This window comes from Astatotilapia calliptera, chromosome 22, assembly GCF_900246225.1.
Source record: "Astatotilapia calliptera chromosome 22, fAstCal1.2, whole genome shotgun sequence".
NCBI classification, from domain to species: domain Eukaryota; kingdom Metazoa; phylum Chordata; class Actinopteri; order Cichliformes; family Cichlidae; genus Astatotilapia; species Astatotilapia calliptera.
The window spans coordinates 2,362,249-2,378,836 of NC_039322.1; the positions used below are offsets into that span (position 1 = coordinate 2,362,249).

The following is a 16,588-nucleotide window of genomic DNA, read 5'->3' on the forward strand; positions in this document are numbered from 1 at the left end:
AACACCCCGTCCACTATAATTACTACAATCACAGAATATGAAAGAGCAAAATAAGCATCGATTAAGTGACATGAAAAGCTGGTGTGTATCCAGACGCTTAATGACCAGTGATAATGAAGTCTGATGTGCGTGTGGTTTAATGATTTCACTCAGCTCAGCGGTTCTCCTGCAGACTGTTATCATTAATCTCATTTATGTGACGAGTCATCAGTTTTCTTTCTTTGTTCCATTTCAAAGCTGCCACATAGTTTTTCTAATAATAAAACAGAATAATCACATAATCTGGAGCTCTGCTCGTCCTTGAGGATTTTTAATTTATCTTTATTTTACTTTATTTACTGCTTTCTGTTTGCAGCTGACTGGGTCTCTTCACAGCTCTCAGCCTTCCTTCGTTCTGCATTTCTCCGCCCTGCTGTTCTTCTTCTCTCGCGCTCTGTTTGTGTAATTGTCAGCTTTGTCAGAGGAGACGATTCATCTCAATCTCCCTGCCACTTTGGGCTCAGCTGAAAGCGATATGATGTGTGCCTGGCAGGCGGGCCGCTGATATAAGGAGGCAGCTCGAGTTTTTAAGCGAGGGCCTAATTTATGTGCCACCTAACAGCACCTCAAACCACTTCTTCAACAGAGTGTTCATCGGCCTCAAATCTCAGAGGAAATGACACGCTACACACTCACGTCCACAGAGAGGCTGACAAGTTCCCGAGGAGGGCTGGCAGCCTGCAGAGCGCGATCGAGTGGATGAGCACGTGGACATGCGGACACAGCGCTGTCTGTCATACTAGTGCTGTCAAAACATTTATTTCCTCAAAAGAAACCATCAACACAGAAATGAACCATCAGAATATCATCAATTATTCATTTTCACTATCAAATGTCTTTGTTTATAAGTTCTATAATAAAATTCTGGATGTTTGTTGATGGCCTTTGCCAGCAGTAAGGATTTGGTGTTATCATACATTATGTATGTTGAATGGAGAATAATATATAAATATAAGTAGAAGAAGAAAATCTTAAAATCTGTTAGACCTGGTGGCTGTGACTGGGATGGCTGCACTACTATGAGCTCTGCCTCATTCTCTGCCATGAACCATTTGACAAATACACTTACATCCATGTAATCTGTAATCCAGTATTAGTCTGGATGATTTGTTTGTCTATTTTTCAAAGACTGTAAATGATGGAGAACAGATATGAGAAGAAAGAAAGATGAAAAACTATGAAAAGGAGGCCTTAGGTCGACTATATTACACATGTAGTGTCTAGTTAAATCAGCGCTCCTGAATCTTTTTTGCGCCATGGACCGGTTTATGTCCGACAATATTTTTACAGACCAGCCTTTAAGGTGTCGTGGATAAATACAACAAAATAAAACCAGTATCGGTACCAAAAAAAAGGAAGATTTATTCATAACACACAGGAGAAGACCCAGGGAAACCGAGTTAATGATAAAAACCCTGAAAACCATGGATTTCACACCTGAGTCTCAACTCTCGCGGCCCGGTGCCGCTCCGTGGCCTGGGGGTTGGAGACCGCTGAGTTAAATGATTAATAAAAGTTATTACATACAACAGATCCTTTACAAATTAAATGTGACCTTGTACTCTGAGGATATTGTTACAAATTTGTCATTTTTCTATTTAGAACTGATGTCATCCCTATAATAAACAGATACATACAGATACATACATAAATATGTAAAAAACTTGCAACATTTTTAGAACTGTTTGCTTTTTGGTTACACACAGTCCATCCTTCATATACAGTCTATGAGCTCCTTCTAGTTTCATTTTTTTAAGCCAATATGTAATCAGAGCTGCCTCCATCCAGCACTAAGCTGATGTCTGAAGTGAGGGAGCATTGATATTGTGCATTAATAAGCAGAATTTGTAGGCAAACAAACAAGAAATCCCCCCCCCCCCCCCCCCCATGTTTGCTGCAGCGACACTCCACGTGTCCTAATCCCACTAATTAACTCCCTGAAGATTTGCACTTCTTGAATTCACTGCAGGTGTCACCGGTGGGAAATGTGCTCAAACCTGGAGAAAAGAAAGCCTTAGACGCATTAGCCTCTAAAAAGACTTCTCTGAGATCAGGGGATATTTTACTAGCAGTTTAGCACAGCTTGTATGGTAATATATATGTTTATATAAAAGCTGCATCAAAATCTGTATCAGCAACACGGGTGGGCAATATAGGCTCAAAATTATGTCATGATATGTTGAGCAAATTTAAGACAGAGGTTCCTGAAGTAGCTCTCGCTCTCATGCATGTCTGGGTTTGTCTGGTTGCTTAAGGAAGAAACCACACGGCTACTTAAAAGCAGTTTGGTGTTGTATGATTTTGTTCATCTGGCCAAATTATTTGATAAAAAAGACCGAAATGCACAGCAGACCCCGAGTGTGACCCATTCATTGCCTGGTCTACGTGCTGGTTCGCTGTATGTGTCGCAAACTCAGTGCACAGAGACAAATTATAAACTGAAGCGTATGGAGGTCACGTCAATCCATCAGGCAGGTTCACTGAGCAGCACCATAAACAGAGCGCTCTGCATTCATGTGAAGGAAACGTCCGTCACACTTTTCAGTCTGACCCCCGAGTGCGCTCTGAATGAGGAAAATGCAAAATACTGAAACGTTCCCCTCAGAATTCTTTCAGTCTTTGTTCAGACAAACCTGATGGTGGCTTCTTTTTTTTTTTTTTACTAACGAAGTTTCAATTAGTCAAACTTTAAATATATTTTTGTTTATGAAATGGGAAAAATAACAGGAAAATTCTGACTTTTGCTAAATAGAAAATCTTTATGCAGACCGATCGTGCTCGTGTGCGGGCAGAGGACCAACAGGTGAAGTAAAAGTAATGTTCTGGCTCCTCAAGGGTCGCCCGAGCTATTATGTGGTGATAAATAGGTTCATACAGTATTTGTTTTGGGGGGCATTTTTACACTGTCTGTTTTATTTTGACATCCTACCAGAAGCGGGGCATCTCACTACTTCCTGTCTAACGGTAGAAGGATAATTATCTACTCCTGTGTCTGCCTATGCTGTGTCCTAAGCCAAAACCGTCTGTAAGTTGGCAGTAATGTTGTATCTTTACAAGCGTGTGTTTGGTGCCAACTGTCGTGAGTTACTTGCGACTGTTTATACGTTAGCTAACGTTAGCATGTTTAGTTTTGCTTTACTTTGTATGATAAGGAAATACAGCCTGATGTTTATAGGTCATAGAATTTTCTAATTGTAAAAAAAATGTTTACATATGTCAGCTTACACATGAGATTTTGTGTCTTGTTTTTCATTCATTCTTTCATAAAATCCATGCCATGCATCCAATGTGAAATAAAATACCAGAACGAAACAACGGTGTGGTTTTTCTTTGTGAGATGATGGTTATCCACAACGCCTAGTTAAGTGCGAGGTCATGAGTAATGTTACTGAAGATGACTACATAAGTGCCATTTGTTGTTTCCCGGTGTAGAGAACAACACAATATAAAGTGAGATTTTCACTCTGGACTGAAACACAGAACAGAGAGAAGTCTCCAGAACTAACTTGTGGTTCGTTCACGCCACAGTGAAGCATCCTTCGCCTCAAGTTTATTTATTTGCTCTGACAGCCAGCACGAGGAGTACAGCAGATAACTGTTCTCGCCTCTCACCCAGTGTTTATTTTTATCATTTTGCAAAAAGTCTAAACATTGTCAGCGCTATGAAAGTGAGGAAAAGCAGCAGCAGTGGCATGTACTTACATTTCTGTGATGCACATAGACTATGGTATTATTATGTACTATAATGTGTAACAGTACTGTTATATGCAATACAAAAGCTTCTCCAATAAATGCTCAAAACTCTGCTGCTGGTGGCAGAGAAGCCCCTCTGTTTGCATTCAGTTAGTTTAATTAAGCGTGCCAACACCTTTGTTTCCTCTTCAAAGGATTTGCAACTTTGGATATTTGCTAATTCCTAAAGCTAAACCTGGGTTTGGATTCTTTTAAACACCCTAGCCTTCAGGCTCTGTGCAGTACACACACACAAAGCTGTGGCTTTAAATCAATATCCCCAAACAGCAGCGTGTGTTGTTCGGGAAGAAGCACATCACAGTGACACTTGCTGCCAATGCACAACAACAGTCCAACACTGATCTGTCCTCCCACTGCCGATGCACAAACATCTGCATCATCTGAGCCGCAGAGTGCTGACCTTAGGACACGTTTTACTCCTTTAAATCCTCATGTTTACTCCTGGTGGTTTCAGGTATCATGACAAATGGCCTGTTATAAGTCACTGATCTCTCAGACTGCTACCTCACCTTGTTTTATAAAGTTCACAAAAAAGCTTAAAGCTAACGGTAGCTTCTAGCAGAGTGAGTTAGAAGAAAATAAAAGAATGCATCGTCTCTACCTTTAGGACTCGCAGTGCTAAAATGAGCTCCTAACAGAGAACTTATCTGCGGTCACTGCCAGTAAAGTTGCACCAGTATTTTAAACAGCTACAGCAGTGAGCCGCCATTAAAGAGGATGGTGATGTTGAAGAAGCTGGTAAGATGTTCAATCACCTCATTAATAACACAAATAAATATTTTAGTAACATCCAGTATCACTGTCTACAAAACTCTACTGTTAGACTACTATCACCTTTAAAATGCAGTTATGGATCAGTCTTTTAGATTAATAATCAGCAATGAAGTTAATGCTCACAGTGTGTGAGTGAGTGGAAGTTCCACAATCCCACGCCATCTCTGCGGCCAAAAATGTACGAGCAGAAATCCAACATGTGAATAAAGCTTTGTTTTTGTGTCTTTGCTCATCAAAACAGTTTAGAAAATATATTAAAAAAAACTTCAGCTGCCTCTATCGCCCAGCAAATCCTTTAAGAAACGTGACATCATCCAGAAGTAATGCGGTCAATCGTCCTTATTGGTTTCATCTCATTTCTTTCCAGAGAGTTGCTCTCAGCATCGTTCTCAAGGGAAAGTCTGAGGAGTTAAAAAAAAAAAAAAAGCTCCTGCCAGCAGGATAAGAAGCCACATCCGTACAGCTCCTGCTGTTTTCATCTACACGGGAGGATCGTTTCAATGGACAGCAGCCACACTGTGAAAACCACCATCATCTACTTCAAACCCACATGAGCAGCAGAGTCACACTGTAATGCATTTTAATTGGACTCAGTGGATCATCCAGTCCAGCTGTGGCACACAGTTATACACAGATACTGCAGATACAGATGTTCCTTTAATGTTAGAACTGTGAAACACTTCAAATAGAATCGTTGTGGTGCTTCGTGTTAGTCCACTGTAGCAACAATGTAACCAAAGAACTACACCAATACCAACTATAAGACACCAGTTTATGCACTTTGTTGTGGTGTTGTGGTTGTCGATAAGCCCTTTCATGGGCAGTAAGCCAAGAATCATCTTTATGAAAAATAAAGTAACAGCTGAACTATCTGAACAATGAGCAAGCACAAAACTTTAACGTCACAGTTTTCCTGCACATTAAAAATTTCTGTACTCAAATGAAAATCACAAGCGCTGTGATAAAATATTTAACGGTTTTCTTTACGTGGAGCTTAATTATGTTTGGTGTTAACATGTAAACCAATCATGGTTGCACATGTTTTTAAACCTTTATTTAACCAGAAAGTGAAACTGCTCAGATTAAGAATCTCTCGTTACAGTCGCTTGGCTCAAAACAGAAACGGTGAACTTGGTTCTCAGCTGTCGGGACAAACTGTCCAGTAACAGAAAAGGATTCAGCCTCCAGACAGAAGGGTTTGAACCCTGGACAGTAACTGTGAGGCAACACTGAGCCAGGGAAAACCCTGGACGTGATACACGGGACGCCAAATGCTCCTCGTATGCAAAGCCCAAAATCCACCAAAAACCATATTAGAGCTGACATATCAGTGCATCCATCCAGGAAATGAATTATACAAAGCAAGTTATTTTAGCTTTTTCCCCATATTTTGAAGAGCATGATGTCATTCACAGTCAATATACGAGTGGACACCTGACTTTCATTGTCAAAGTCCAAGTCACAGTCTAGTTGCGTCTCTTGCCTCACTGCTGCTCCACTGTGATGGACCGCTGCTGTCCTCCTCTGCCGTGAGCTGGGGTTGCTCTCCAACCATCACCTGTAGCAGATGCAGGTTCTGCTTCATGTCCTGCAGAGCAGAACAATAACCAGCAGCAGCAGAGAATGATCGGCCACGCAGCTGATCATAGCACTCTGTTATTTAACGGCCCTTTGCAGAAGAACAGCATATACCGTCTGGATCAGCATGCCTCCTTTTGAGCAGCCGCTCACCATTACGGGAAAACAAATCTATGAGTGACGCTGCTTCCCACGCTTTGAAGAGCAGGTGAAATGTAATGACTTAGTCTCATCCTCGGTACTGCACAAAACAGCTCAATATTTTCCTCATTTTAAAATACCACGAGTCAGTCGGGTTCAAAGTGGGCTTTTTAAATGTGGCTTTAAAAGAAATCTTGCTGCGAGTGATAATTTCCATCAGTAACGGAGAGTTTAATTACAGCTTAGCAGCAGCAGCACATCCACATTGCTAATTTATGCCTCATTATTCATGGTTTCCTAACAGCTTCGTTTTTATGTTAAACTAAAGTAATGAAAAGTGTGAAAACACATCTTTGCATGTATCATATTATATGTGACTTGTGTCACATAACAGCACTCTAAGCCCACATTTCTATCAGACTGGTACCACATGATGTCCTCAGAAAGCATCAGTATCTAATTTAGTTCACCAAAAACAAACTGAGTTACAAGAGCATCATTAGTCACAATCTGTTGCTGCTTGAAAATCTCTAAATGTCCTTATTAAGTGTGACGACATATTTAATGGTGCAAATTGAGTTTGCAGCATAACTTCAATTTATTTCTTTGGCTCCTGGATGGGAACTGCTACTGGCTGCCAGTCCGACGTTATTGCACATGTCACTGTTTGTTTTGGAGCGACCGAGTGGTCAGAGAGTCTGCTACACAATAATAGTCCCAGTGGGATGTATGCAATTCCACAACTCACAACAACTCACTGCTTTCAGCTCGAGGCTTCAGGACCCAAGGCTGTCGAAAAATGACCTCTGGTTCAGCTGGACTGCTTTTTCGATGGATTTGGAGGAGACGGTCTCCGTGCGGTTGTTTTGGTCCGAAGCAGACTGTGATTACACAGTCAGTCATTACAACCACACCTAATGAACCAGAGGTCAACACTAAACAAACTAAACAGGCCGACAGTGTGGAAACACCCGTAGTAATGTAGCAGTAACGTTACCTTTACGCACCCAAGGATCCTGAAGATTCAAGTTTGGCATTTACATAACTGAGATCATCATTTTAGGTTTAGGTACTCAATGTTCCTTTTCCCCCCTCTCGAGTGGGTTCCTCATCACTAGTTGTTACAGTTTAAACTGCAGTCGGTGTTTACATGGCTTCAACTTTGCATCTTTGACGCCTGTCTGTGTTGTAGCTTCCTGAAACAGCAGAGCGAGCTCGTGGTTTGTAGCCTTGCAGACGGAGGGTTAGTGCACCAGGTCTCGTCCAGTTCGGATGGTGGTCCGTGCCTCTGGGACTTATGTCGTTGGGCTGCAGTGTACACCACAGGTTGGTTGCACCTGAATATGAGTCTTTGTTGGCTTGGAAAAACAAGGACTTCACCCAATGTGGGAAAACACACTAGCACTAACTGATGGATATGAAGTGCAAGGATTTACGATAACAGCAGGAGCCCATGATGCCACAGCACAACATGAAATACAGATGTGAATCTACCCTGGTTTATGACAACTCAAAACCTTTGTGACAAGCCAACAATCTGCAAACCATCAGATTACACTCACAGCGCGCCTCCTGCATTAACAGGGTTCCCTACAAGAAGATGTAATGTGTTAACAAGCCTGGAGACGAGCTCAGAGAAAATCTTTCAGAGTTTCTCGCTGTTCCTCGATGGCATTTAGCTCATTAGCTGGAAAAGTAATGGGCGCGGGGGGACGGGTGGGGGTCTGAGCTGCAGACAGTTGCTTATTAGAAGACGTTCGGGGCCAAACCGGCCGTCTAATTAATATGGAAGATGGTGCAGAAGAAAGAGGTGCTGCTTCGGTGCCCGACTACACCATCACACTGAAAAAACACATTAGCCAGTCATCTGAAACCTGACATACTTTTACTAACTTACTTTTACTGCAACTTTTTCCATTTGTTGTAAGAAACTCAGAACACTTTCATATTTAAGGCTTTTCTGGTAGAAACAGTGGGAAGAGCAACAATAACAGGATTGCTTGCTTCTACTTTTACAACTGAAAAGAAAGCACTGCACTTACAAAGAAGTTCAATAGCAGTTTAAGCATCAAGTAAGTCTATGAAGAAAGGAGCTTCTACGAAGCTGAACTGTGGTGATCCTTCTAATTCTGAAAGGAGATTAACTGTTTGGGTCAAACTCTCCCAAGAGGCGCTCAAAGCGCTCTGCTGCGAGGCTGACATTCACTCATCTAATGGGACAAAAAGACATTTAAATAGTGACCTTTAAAACTTTCTGGGTGCTTAAAAAAAGAAAAAAATAGTTAAAGAATTAGAACTCACGTCCACTCCCCCTACACGAATCCGACCGGTACTTGTGTGTAAATACCAGCCCAGTATAGAAATAATGGTACCGGTTTATACGTTATTGAACATGAAATGATATGAAACTCTAAGCAGCAGCTGAACAGACGACGGGGGAGTCAGGCAGAGCTTTCACAGCAAACCAGGTTTTGAAATAAATTCATAAACATTAATATTAATATACTACCCATAACAAGCAGCTCTGTATAAACTGCATGTATCACTCACAACTAACACGAGGGGGGGTGATTAAATGTAATTTACTATTAATGCTGAGCTGTTGGTGACGAGATGGCGAGACAGGAAGACAGAGACACACCAGAGCGTTCGCTTCACCTTTACAGCCTATTTCAGTGAGAACTCGCCACACAACCCTGTTCACCAGAGTTCATGGTGCTGTTCTCTTCTTCTTTTTCTATGTTTTTAATAAACATTTCGAGCTAGAATGAGCTAACCTACAATAATCTGCAGTTAGTGGACAGAAATGGACTCCAATCAGATCCTGTTATTCAACCTAAAGCAAGCGACCACTTATCAGTGTTCAGTCAGTATATTAGTGTACCCTGTATGAAATGTTGGCTCCTATGATTGTTTCTATTCTGTTAAAAAAATCCTCATAAAAGAAAACTTCAGTAATTCTGAGGAATAACTTCCTGGTTAAATACACCCAAACATCAGTAATGCAGTAGCTCATCCAGCCCACAGTCCTGGCTGTGGCGCATCTTTACGTAATATAAAAGTGTCATATCGCACTGCCGTTGCTATAGTAACTCCACTTGTTTACGTTTCCTGGTGCACAACAACGAAACAAAGCCAACCATGTCTGAGAGCGAGAGCTGCGCATCAGCCTCTGATGTTACTTCAACAAACACAGAAGACTGTGAAGGTGGAAGCAACAAAGTGGCAAAAACACATCTGTGAACACAACGAGGCTACGAAGGAGGAGGTGCAAGCAGCTGGTGACAAAACCAAACTGCACTATTTGGGCTCCGTGTGACAGAAAAAGCAAACAGTGGGTGGAAATCAGTGACGTGTGGTGGGAAAAACAGCACGTGAGAATATTGTACTGATCTAAAAGATATTTAAGGTTAAGTTACCTATTGTTAGACTGTTATTTTAGACTGTTGCTTACATTTCCCACCCAGCTGCTGCTGTACTTGCATGTACTGGATATACTGCACTACAACGCTGCTGCTGGCACTGTGTTTCAATAGATTCACATTTGGAGTTCGGTAGTGTGTCATCAGTGACAACAGCTGATTTTTAAAAACAGGAACACATCATTCATTCACTAACACTTCAAAATGCTGCTGCCTGTAAACTGGTTTTGTATTTTTTTCCTATATCATCATAAATAATCTTCATCGTAAAGTTCCTAAAACACTGATATAATTCTGAGGCTGAAATCACCCACCCCTCCTCACAGTCCATTACAGTTCACAGGTTATAAAACTGTAATGTGTGAAGTTTTCTTCTCATTGGTCGGCTGCAGAGGGTTAAAGTCCACTGTGTGCAAGTTTGACTAAAATCGAACCAACACTGGAGGAGAAATCATTCTCATCAGCTGTAGACAGACTGTGTCACGGCCTCATTGGTCCTAATTTATTAAGCCTGTCATTTCATTACTGAGTCACTGGGTTGCTGCATCCTGTGGTTATTTATAGTCACACTAGTTCCTCCTTTGTGATACATGCCCTCAAACATGGAGTGAAGCCGAGGGCAGACAGCTTAAGATAAATAATATCAACCAAGCTGATGGTAACACGTAAGGTTCCTCTAAATTTAATAAAATCCTCCCTGAACTGAACCATCGTCCTTGCAGCTTCTACCCCGTTTAAAGTTTCTCTGACTGAAGATGATGAGTGAAAGTGAACGAGTCAGAGTGAGAGAGGAGCCAAAGCATTGCTGAAAGAGAGAAGCTGTGCAATGTGCGTTACCTCCATCCACCCATCCACCTTTAAATCAGGGGTGGGGGAACTCCAGGCCTCGAGGCCAGGTGCCCTGCAGGTCTTAGATGTGTCCTAATCCAACACAGCTGATTTAAATGGCTAAATTACCTCCTCAACATGAGGCCTGGTAACGAACTAATCATTTGATTCATGTATGTTGACCCAGGGTGAGATCTAAAACCTGCAGGACCCCGGCTCTTGGACCTGGAGTTCCCCGCCCCTGCTTTAGATACTGGCAGTCAGACCAGATCACATCCAGACTGGTGCAGCCCAAAGAGCAAGAGGAGTTTAAAATTGCTCAGCAGAAACCCTCAAATTAACGCCCACACATTTGTTAACTTCTCATGCTGCTGTTCAGCGTTTCTGTAATAGGAAACCTGTTGACATCAGTGAGAGATTTTTAGCTAATAAATATTGTCTGGCAATTTTTCGAAGCTCTCCACACCCGTGCAACGCGGGAAGAAGACACACGCCTGCATAAAACACCTGATACAGCAGTCTCTCTCTCCTAAATTGAAAAAAATCACGTTCAGTGGTGGGCAAATAAAAACTAACAGTCAGAAAAAGAAATCAGTTTCCTGAAAAAGGAAATCAGCGCATCATCCCACACAGCAGCCTCGGTGCACACGACTAATGAGCAACATGCTGCACAACAAAGTGACGGGGAGCTGGTCTGAAGCCGTCGCCGTTTCCTTTAATGTCTTCTCAGTAGAGCAGGGCGATATGACCAAAAATATTTATCACGATATACATTTGAAAATTTGCGATAACGATATAACTGACGATATAATTGACACTAGACAAAATACTTTACAACTCCTCAACTTTATTAGTGCAAAAACAAAACATCAATGTATTTTCACTTAAACAAGCAGCTGTTTATGTGCATTAAAGTTATATAAAATTGTAACAGTGCAAATTCCTTGCTGACAGTTTAACCAAAAAGCATTTCCAGTGGAAACTGGCCGACATATCCTCAGCATAACCATGTTTAATATCCACAAAACTTAAAAAGAGCTTATACACACACAATACGGTAATATTATGTTGAAGCACAGTACGTATCACTCCGCGAGGCTCCGCCTACGATAGCCGTAACGCTCCGACAATCCATCAAGCGGTGCGGCTTCGTAGCAAAGTCATACTGAAACATTTGACAGATTTTCGAGCGCCGTGTACATAAAATCGTTTCGAGGTCAGTAAACACAACCAGAGTTCATACATAAGGCACACGGGGTTATAAGGGGCTCTGTCGATTTTCAGACAAATCAAAGGATTGATTTTAAGTGCGCCGTATTTTCCAAACAACACGGTAATAACGACGGCCCGCTAGCATGCGCTACCAAAAATAATGCTTTGTTGTGTATCTGACGGACGAAAGCTAAACCAGTTCCACACCACTGAAGTTGCAGCATTTTTACAAACCAGTTCTGGTTCATCGTTTCATTCAACGATCCGCTTTCGCCCTTCTCATTCTCTGTCGCCGCCATGTGCGTATGTAAACAAAGGCACTGCACATGCGCGTTTTACCCATATTCGATCGCGATATTTCATTTTCTTATTGTTTCCCAACATTATGCTGGTATTACCGTGAACCATATGATATGACCCAGCCTTACTTCTCAGTGGGGATTTCACCATTTCAGCACCATCTGACAGTACGAATAAGAATGAGGGAGAACAGGTACTGTTGAATGGAGGAAGGCCGTAAACGCACCACGAGGTATTTGAGGCACTAACCACACACTGAGCACACCCTGGGTGCTGCAGGTCCGCCGTATTGGTCAGTGGATGCCATATTTGTATCTCCCGTGGCTTCTACAGAGTGCTTCCAGACACTCGAGGGGATTACTCACATTTCCTGACTGGGCAGCTGATTTGACTATTTTGGTGCTCCGATGAGTCACCGTGGTTTTGGTTTCATTCACGTGGAGACGCTTTATTTGCTTTCAAGCAAACAGTAAATACCCTGCGAGTCAAACACAGAACAACACACATGTGCACGCACGCCCAGCTGTCCACACCCAACAAATGTACAACCTGACACTGGAAGACACGTCAACACACACACACACACACACACACACACACACACACACACACACACACACACACTAAGCTTATGAGTGAGGCGTTCACTTGCCAGTAACTATTCAGTAAAAGGCTGAATGTGTAAATGGTTCCTCATAGAACAACCCAGCGTTAGGGCTGTGCGATATGACCAAAATCTCATATCCCGATATAAAACATCTATCGTCCGATAGTCGAGTGTTTTAACCGATGCATGAAACGATACATTTTTAGACATAAGTTGTAACGGCCGCCGTTTTCTTTGTGAGTATTTATCACACGGCGTGCTGCGGGGAAAACCCTGTTCTAACGTTTGAGTCTAAGGTTCATTTTTAGCACCTGGCGGCTCTTTTTTACTTCTCATCCGTAAATAATCTGCTCTTTCATGTGATTCAGTTTATTTTGAAAAGTCTCAACAGGATCTTGAGCTTTATTGTGAAAGGTGTATGTGGAACAGAAACAAGCGGACACGCGATGGTTTTACCGTTGTTGTTGCTAAGACAACCCATAGAAACAGGCGCTTGTCCGTCCGTAGTGTGGTTATATTAAATATAAGAGAAAGAGAGAAGTTTAAGAAATTAATATAGCCACTACAGTCACCATCAAAACGATGAAAAAATATTGCCGTAAACAGTTTATTTTGCGACACCACGAAACAAACGATAGCGTAAAATGAAACGATAGACGTTTTTATATCGTCATCCGATATTTATCGTTATATGAACAGCCCTACCCAGTAGAGCAGGGCGATATGGCCAAAAATATTTATCACGATATATATTTGAAAATTTGCGATAACGATATAACCGACGATATAATTGATGCGAGACAAAATACAACTCCACAACATTACTAGCGCAAAAAGACAACCTTCCATTTATTTTCACTTAAACAAGAAGCTGGTTTTTATGTACATTAAAGCTTTATAAAAATGTAACAGTGCAAATGCAAATTCCTTGCTGAAAGTTTAACCAAAAGGCATTTCCAGTAGAAATGGGCTGACATATCCTGAGCATAACCATGTATAATATCCACTGAAGTTAAAAAGAGGTGCTTTGCAACATTAAACTGCAGTGTGCAGTACGCATTTTTCGGACCATAAGGTGCACGGGATTATAAGGCACATTAAGCGAAACAAAGCAGTCAGATAAATCAAACTTTATTAAACTCATTCTTCTTGCTTCCTCCACTTCTGTACCATTGATTCATTAATGTTGAATTCTCTGGCAGCTGTTCTATTCCCATGTTGTTGCAGTATATTAATGACTAACCTCGTATTGTGGATGGATTATCTCAGTTGTTCTCCTGACTGAAGTTTGGTCCGTTTACAGTATCCTGCCATGCGATTGCATTTGTTTCTAACCATGAAGAACCTTCACGTTAACTTTTATAAGTGGAAAAGTGTTAGTGTTCGTCCTCCAGCTTCACCGTTTATGTTATGCTAACATAGCTGTGTCGCTAGCGATCACGTAGCACATCATTATATACCAGCTAGCCCAACTTCAGTAACCCTACAAACGTCACTGCTGTTTAGTTTCCTGTCTTCATTTATGTTGGAAGTGATAGCAGAGCTGTACGTTTGATTTTTTTCAGAAATCTCTCAGTCAGAACATGCTATATCATGCTTAGGTAACTAGCGAAACTAGCGAGCTAACTTCCGCTAGCTTCCTGCTAACTTCTAACTCCGTTAAATGTAATAACTTTTGTTTTCATGGATGCCTGGGAGTTAAACTTTATAGTTACACCTGGTAAAGCAGCAATGCTGATCGTTTTATTAAAGATGAAAGAATTTAGACAGTTTTTAACTCTCAGTGATGCTGCAGTGTTGTTTGACCTGAAGTGTACTGAGTTTAGGACCCAGATTACTCCCAGATTTAAGAGCATCTTAGTCCGACAAATAACGACGGCCGCTTGCATGTTCTGCAAAAAAATGTGCTTTGTCGTGTATCTGACGGACAAACACCAAACCAGTTCCACATCACTGAAGTTGCACCATTTTTACAAACCAATTCTGGTTCATCTGTTTCACTCAACAATCGGCCATGTGCGTATGAAAACAAAGGCACTGCGCATGCGCGTTTTACTCCCATTCTATCGCGATATTTCATTTTCCTATCGTTTCCTAACATTATACCGGTATTACCGTGAACGGTATAATATGGCCCAGCCCTACTACCCAGCATCACCTGACAAATCCTGAACGTGTCCTCACTCCTCACTCATGAGTGGGGAAGCACAGTGGGCGAAGCGTGGAGACACTGATGACACGCACAACGCTATCACGTGCACTTCTGGGCTACCACACAAACAAAAACTATGAACGAGACAGCGTTTAACCCTCACCCCACCTGCACGCTCATCTCCAGGTGAATGCAACTGCCTTTAACCCTGGAGGACACGCCCACAAAAGTAAAAACCAGTGAAGTGCAGACACATAAACCAAGCACCTCAATACAAACCAAATGTACACAAAAATCCCAAATGCTGAGGGAACAGCATTTGGGATCAGTCGGAAAGTTTCCGACTGAGTGAAGCAACAGAAAGCATCTGCATGGCTGCACTAAAGCAAAGGCACTTTGCTGCTTCCTTCTTACACAGAACCGTACGACACGTCATCCCACCATTCATGTAAACAAACCATCGCAATGACTGCAGCACACACTGTGTAAAAGTTAGCAAGCATTTTGCATTTAATGGCACAACCTGCCCATATGTCTCAAACCTTCAATCACAGGTCTCATTAAACCCACAGGAGAACTCTGAACACCGCTGTGATCTTCTGAGGCAGTTGGCTTGGAATTTGAGCTTAAGTTAAGAGTGTGAGCTATATACAAAGGATCAAAGTGAGTTTTAGGTTAGCATAATTCACTTTATTATTTCGGTCCTCAGTTTGCTGAGGAATAATTTGACTTCAGGTACATTAAGTCTTAATACAGTCGGGAGCTGCAGGGGATCAACTCTCCAGCAGGAAGAGAAAATACAGGCAGACAGGATGTGACAGACATTATATTCATGTTATAGTTTCCTTTAAACTTATTACTCCAAGTGTGGTAATGAGATCAGTAACATCCTCCATCGAATGTAAGTCTGATTCTCTGCGCTTCACGTTTCTGAGTCCTTGTAAAGATGCGAGTCATTTTCTGCACACAGCATTGGTGGGAAAACATCCAAAACACACGACAGCTGAAGAGCGACATCATAAAAAATGTTCAGCTTTTTTTCTTTTAAAGATTCTGCCAGTTTCCCTGGATTATTATCAATATTGGTATTATTTAAGCATTTATGTGGGCCTTTAAATTGCTTTACAGTGGTTCGTTTTTTTAATCTGGAGAATATAAAATAGAAAACACTTTCATATCATCATAAAACAGAAATAAAACCACACAAAAAACCTCCTCTGTTATTGGGCTTTGGTAAAATTTAAATATCAGGGCTACAAAGTCTTTAAAAGATTTTATTCCTTATAATTCAGACTTGGATATAATCCCACTTTCTGTGCTGGATCAAGACAGTCAACATCTGGCTCGAGCACCCAAACCAGCTCGTCTTCAAGCTTAAGGTGGCTACAAAGCCTGGACAGACCAGCCAGTGAGGAGATTTCCAGCAACCTGCAGTCTGGCAGGCGACAAAGAAAATATGCTGTGTGACTGAGCCAATGCACCAGACAACACACTGAAAGACAGAACATGACTTTGTACCAAAACAAACAGGGAAGACAACCAGCAGCTCGCACTGTTTATATGTAAAGCCATTTGTGCTGAAGAGGCAGAAAGCCTGGCTGAGATCCTGAGTATGAGCGAGGCTGACTGCAGAGCTCACAGAGGGGGCTGGTAATGAGGCTGTTTACAGTATTTCAGTCAGAAATGACTGAGTGGCTGGAGCTGAAGACCTGAAATGACAGTTTTTATCTGCCTCAAACAGTTGACCCAGACTGGGACAGAGCTGGCAGGTCTCGTCACACC

The 16,588-nt window shown here is 41.8% G+C and overlaps 1 protein-coding gene across 2 annotated transcripts in view; it reads right to left on the minus strand.

Annotated features, from left to right (window-relative positions):
- The window catches only part of tmem65 (transmembrane protein 65), a 39,989-nt gene that overhangs the window by 22,052 nt on the left and 1,349 nt on the right, over positions 1-16,588 (minus strand). The gene's annotated exons all lie outside the window — the stretch shown is intronic.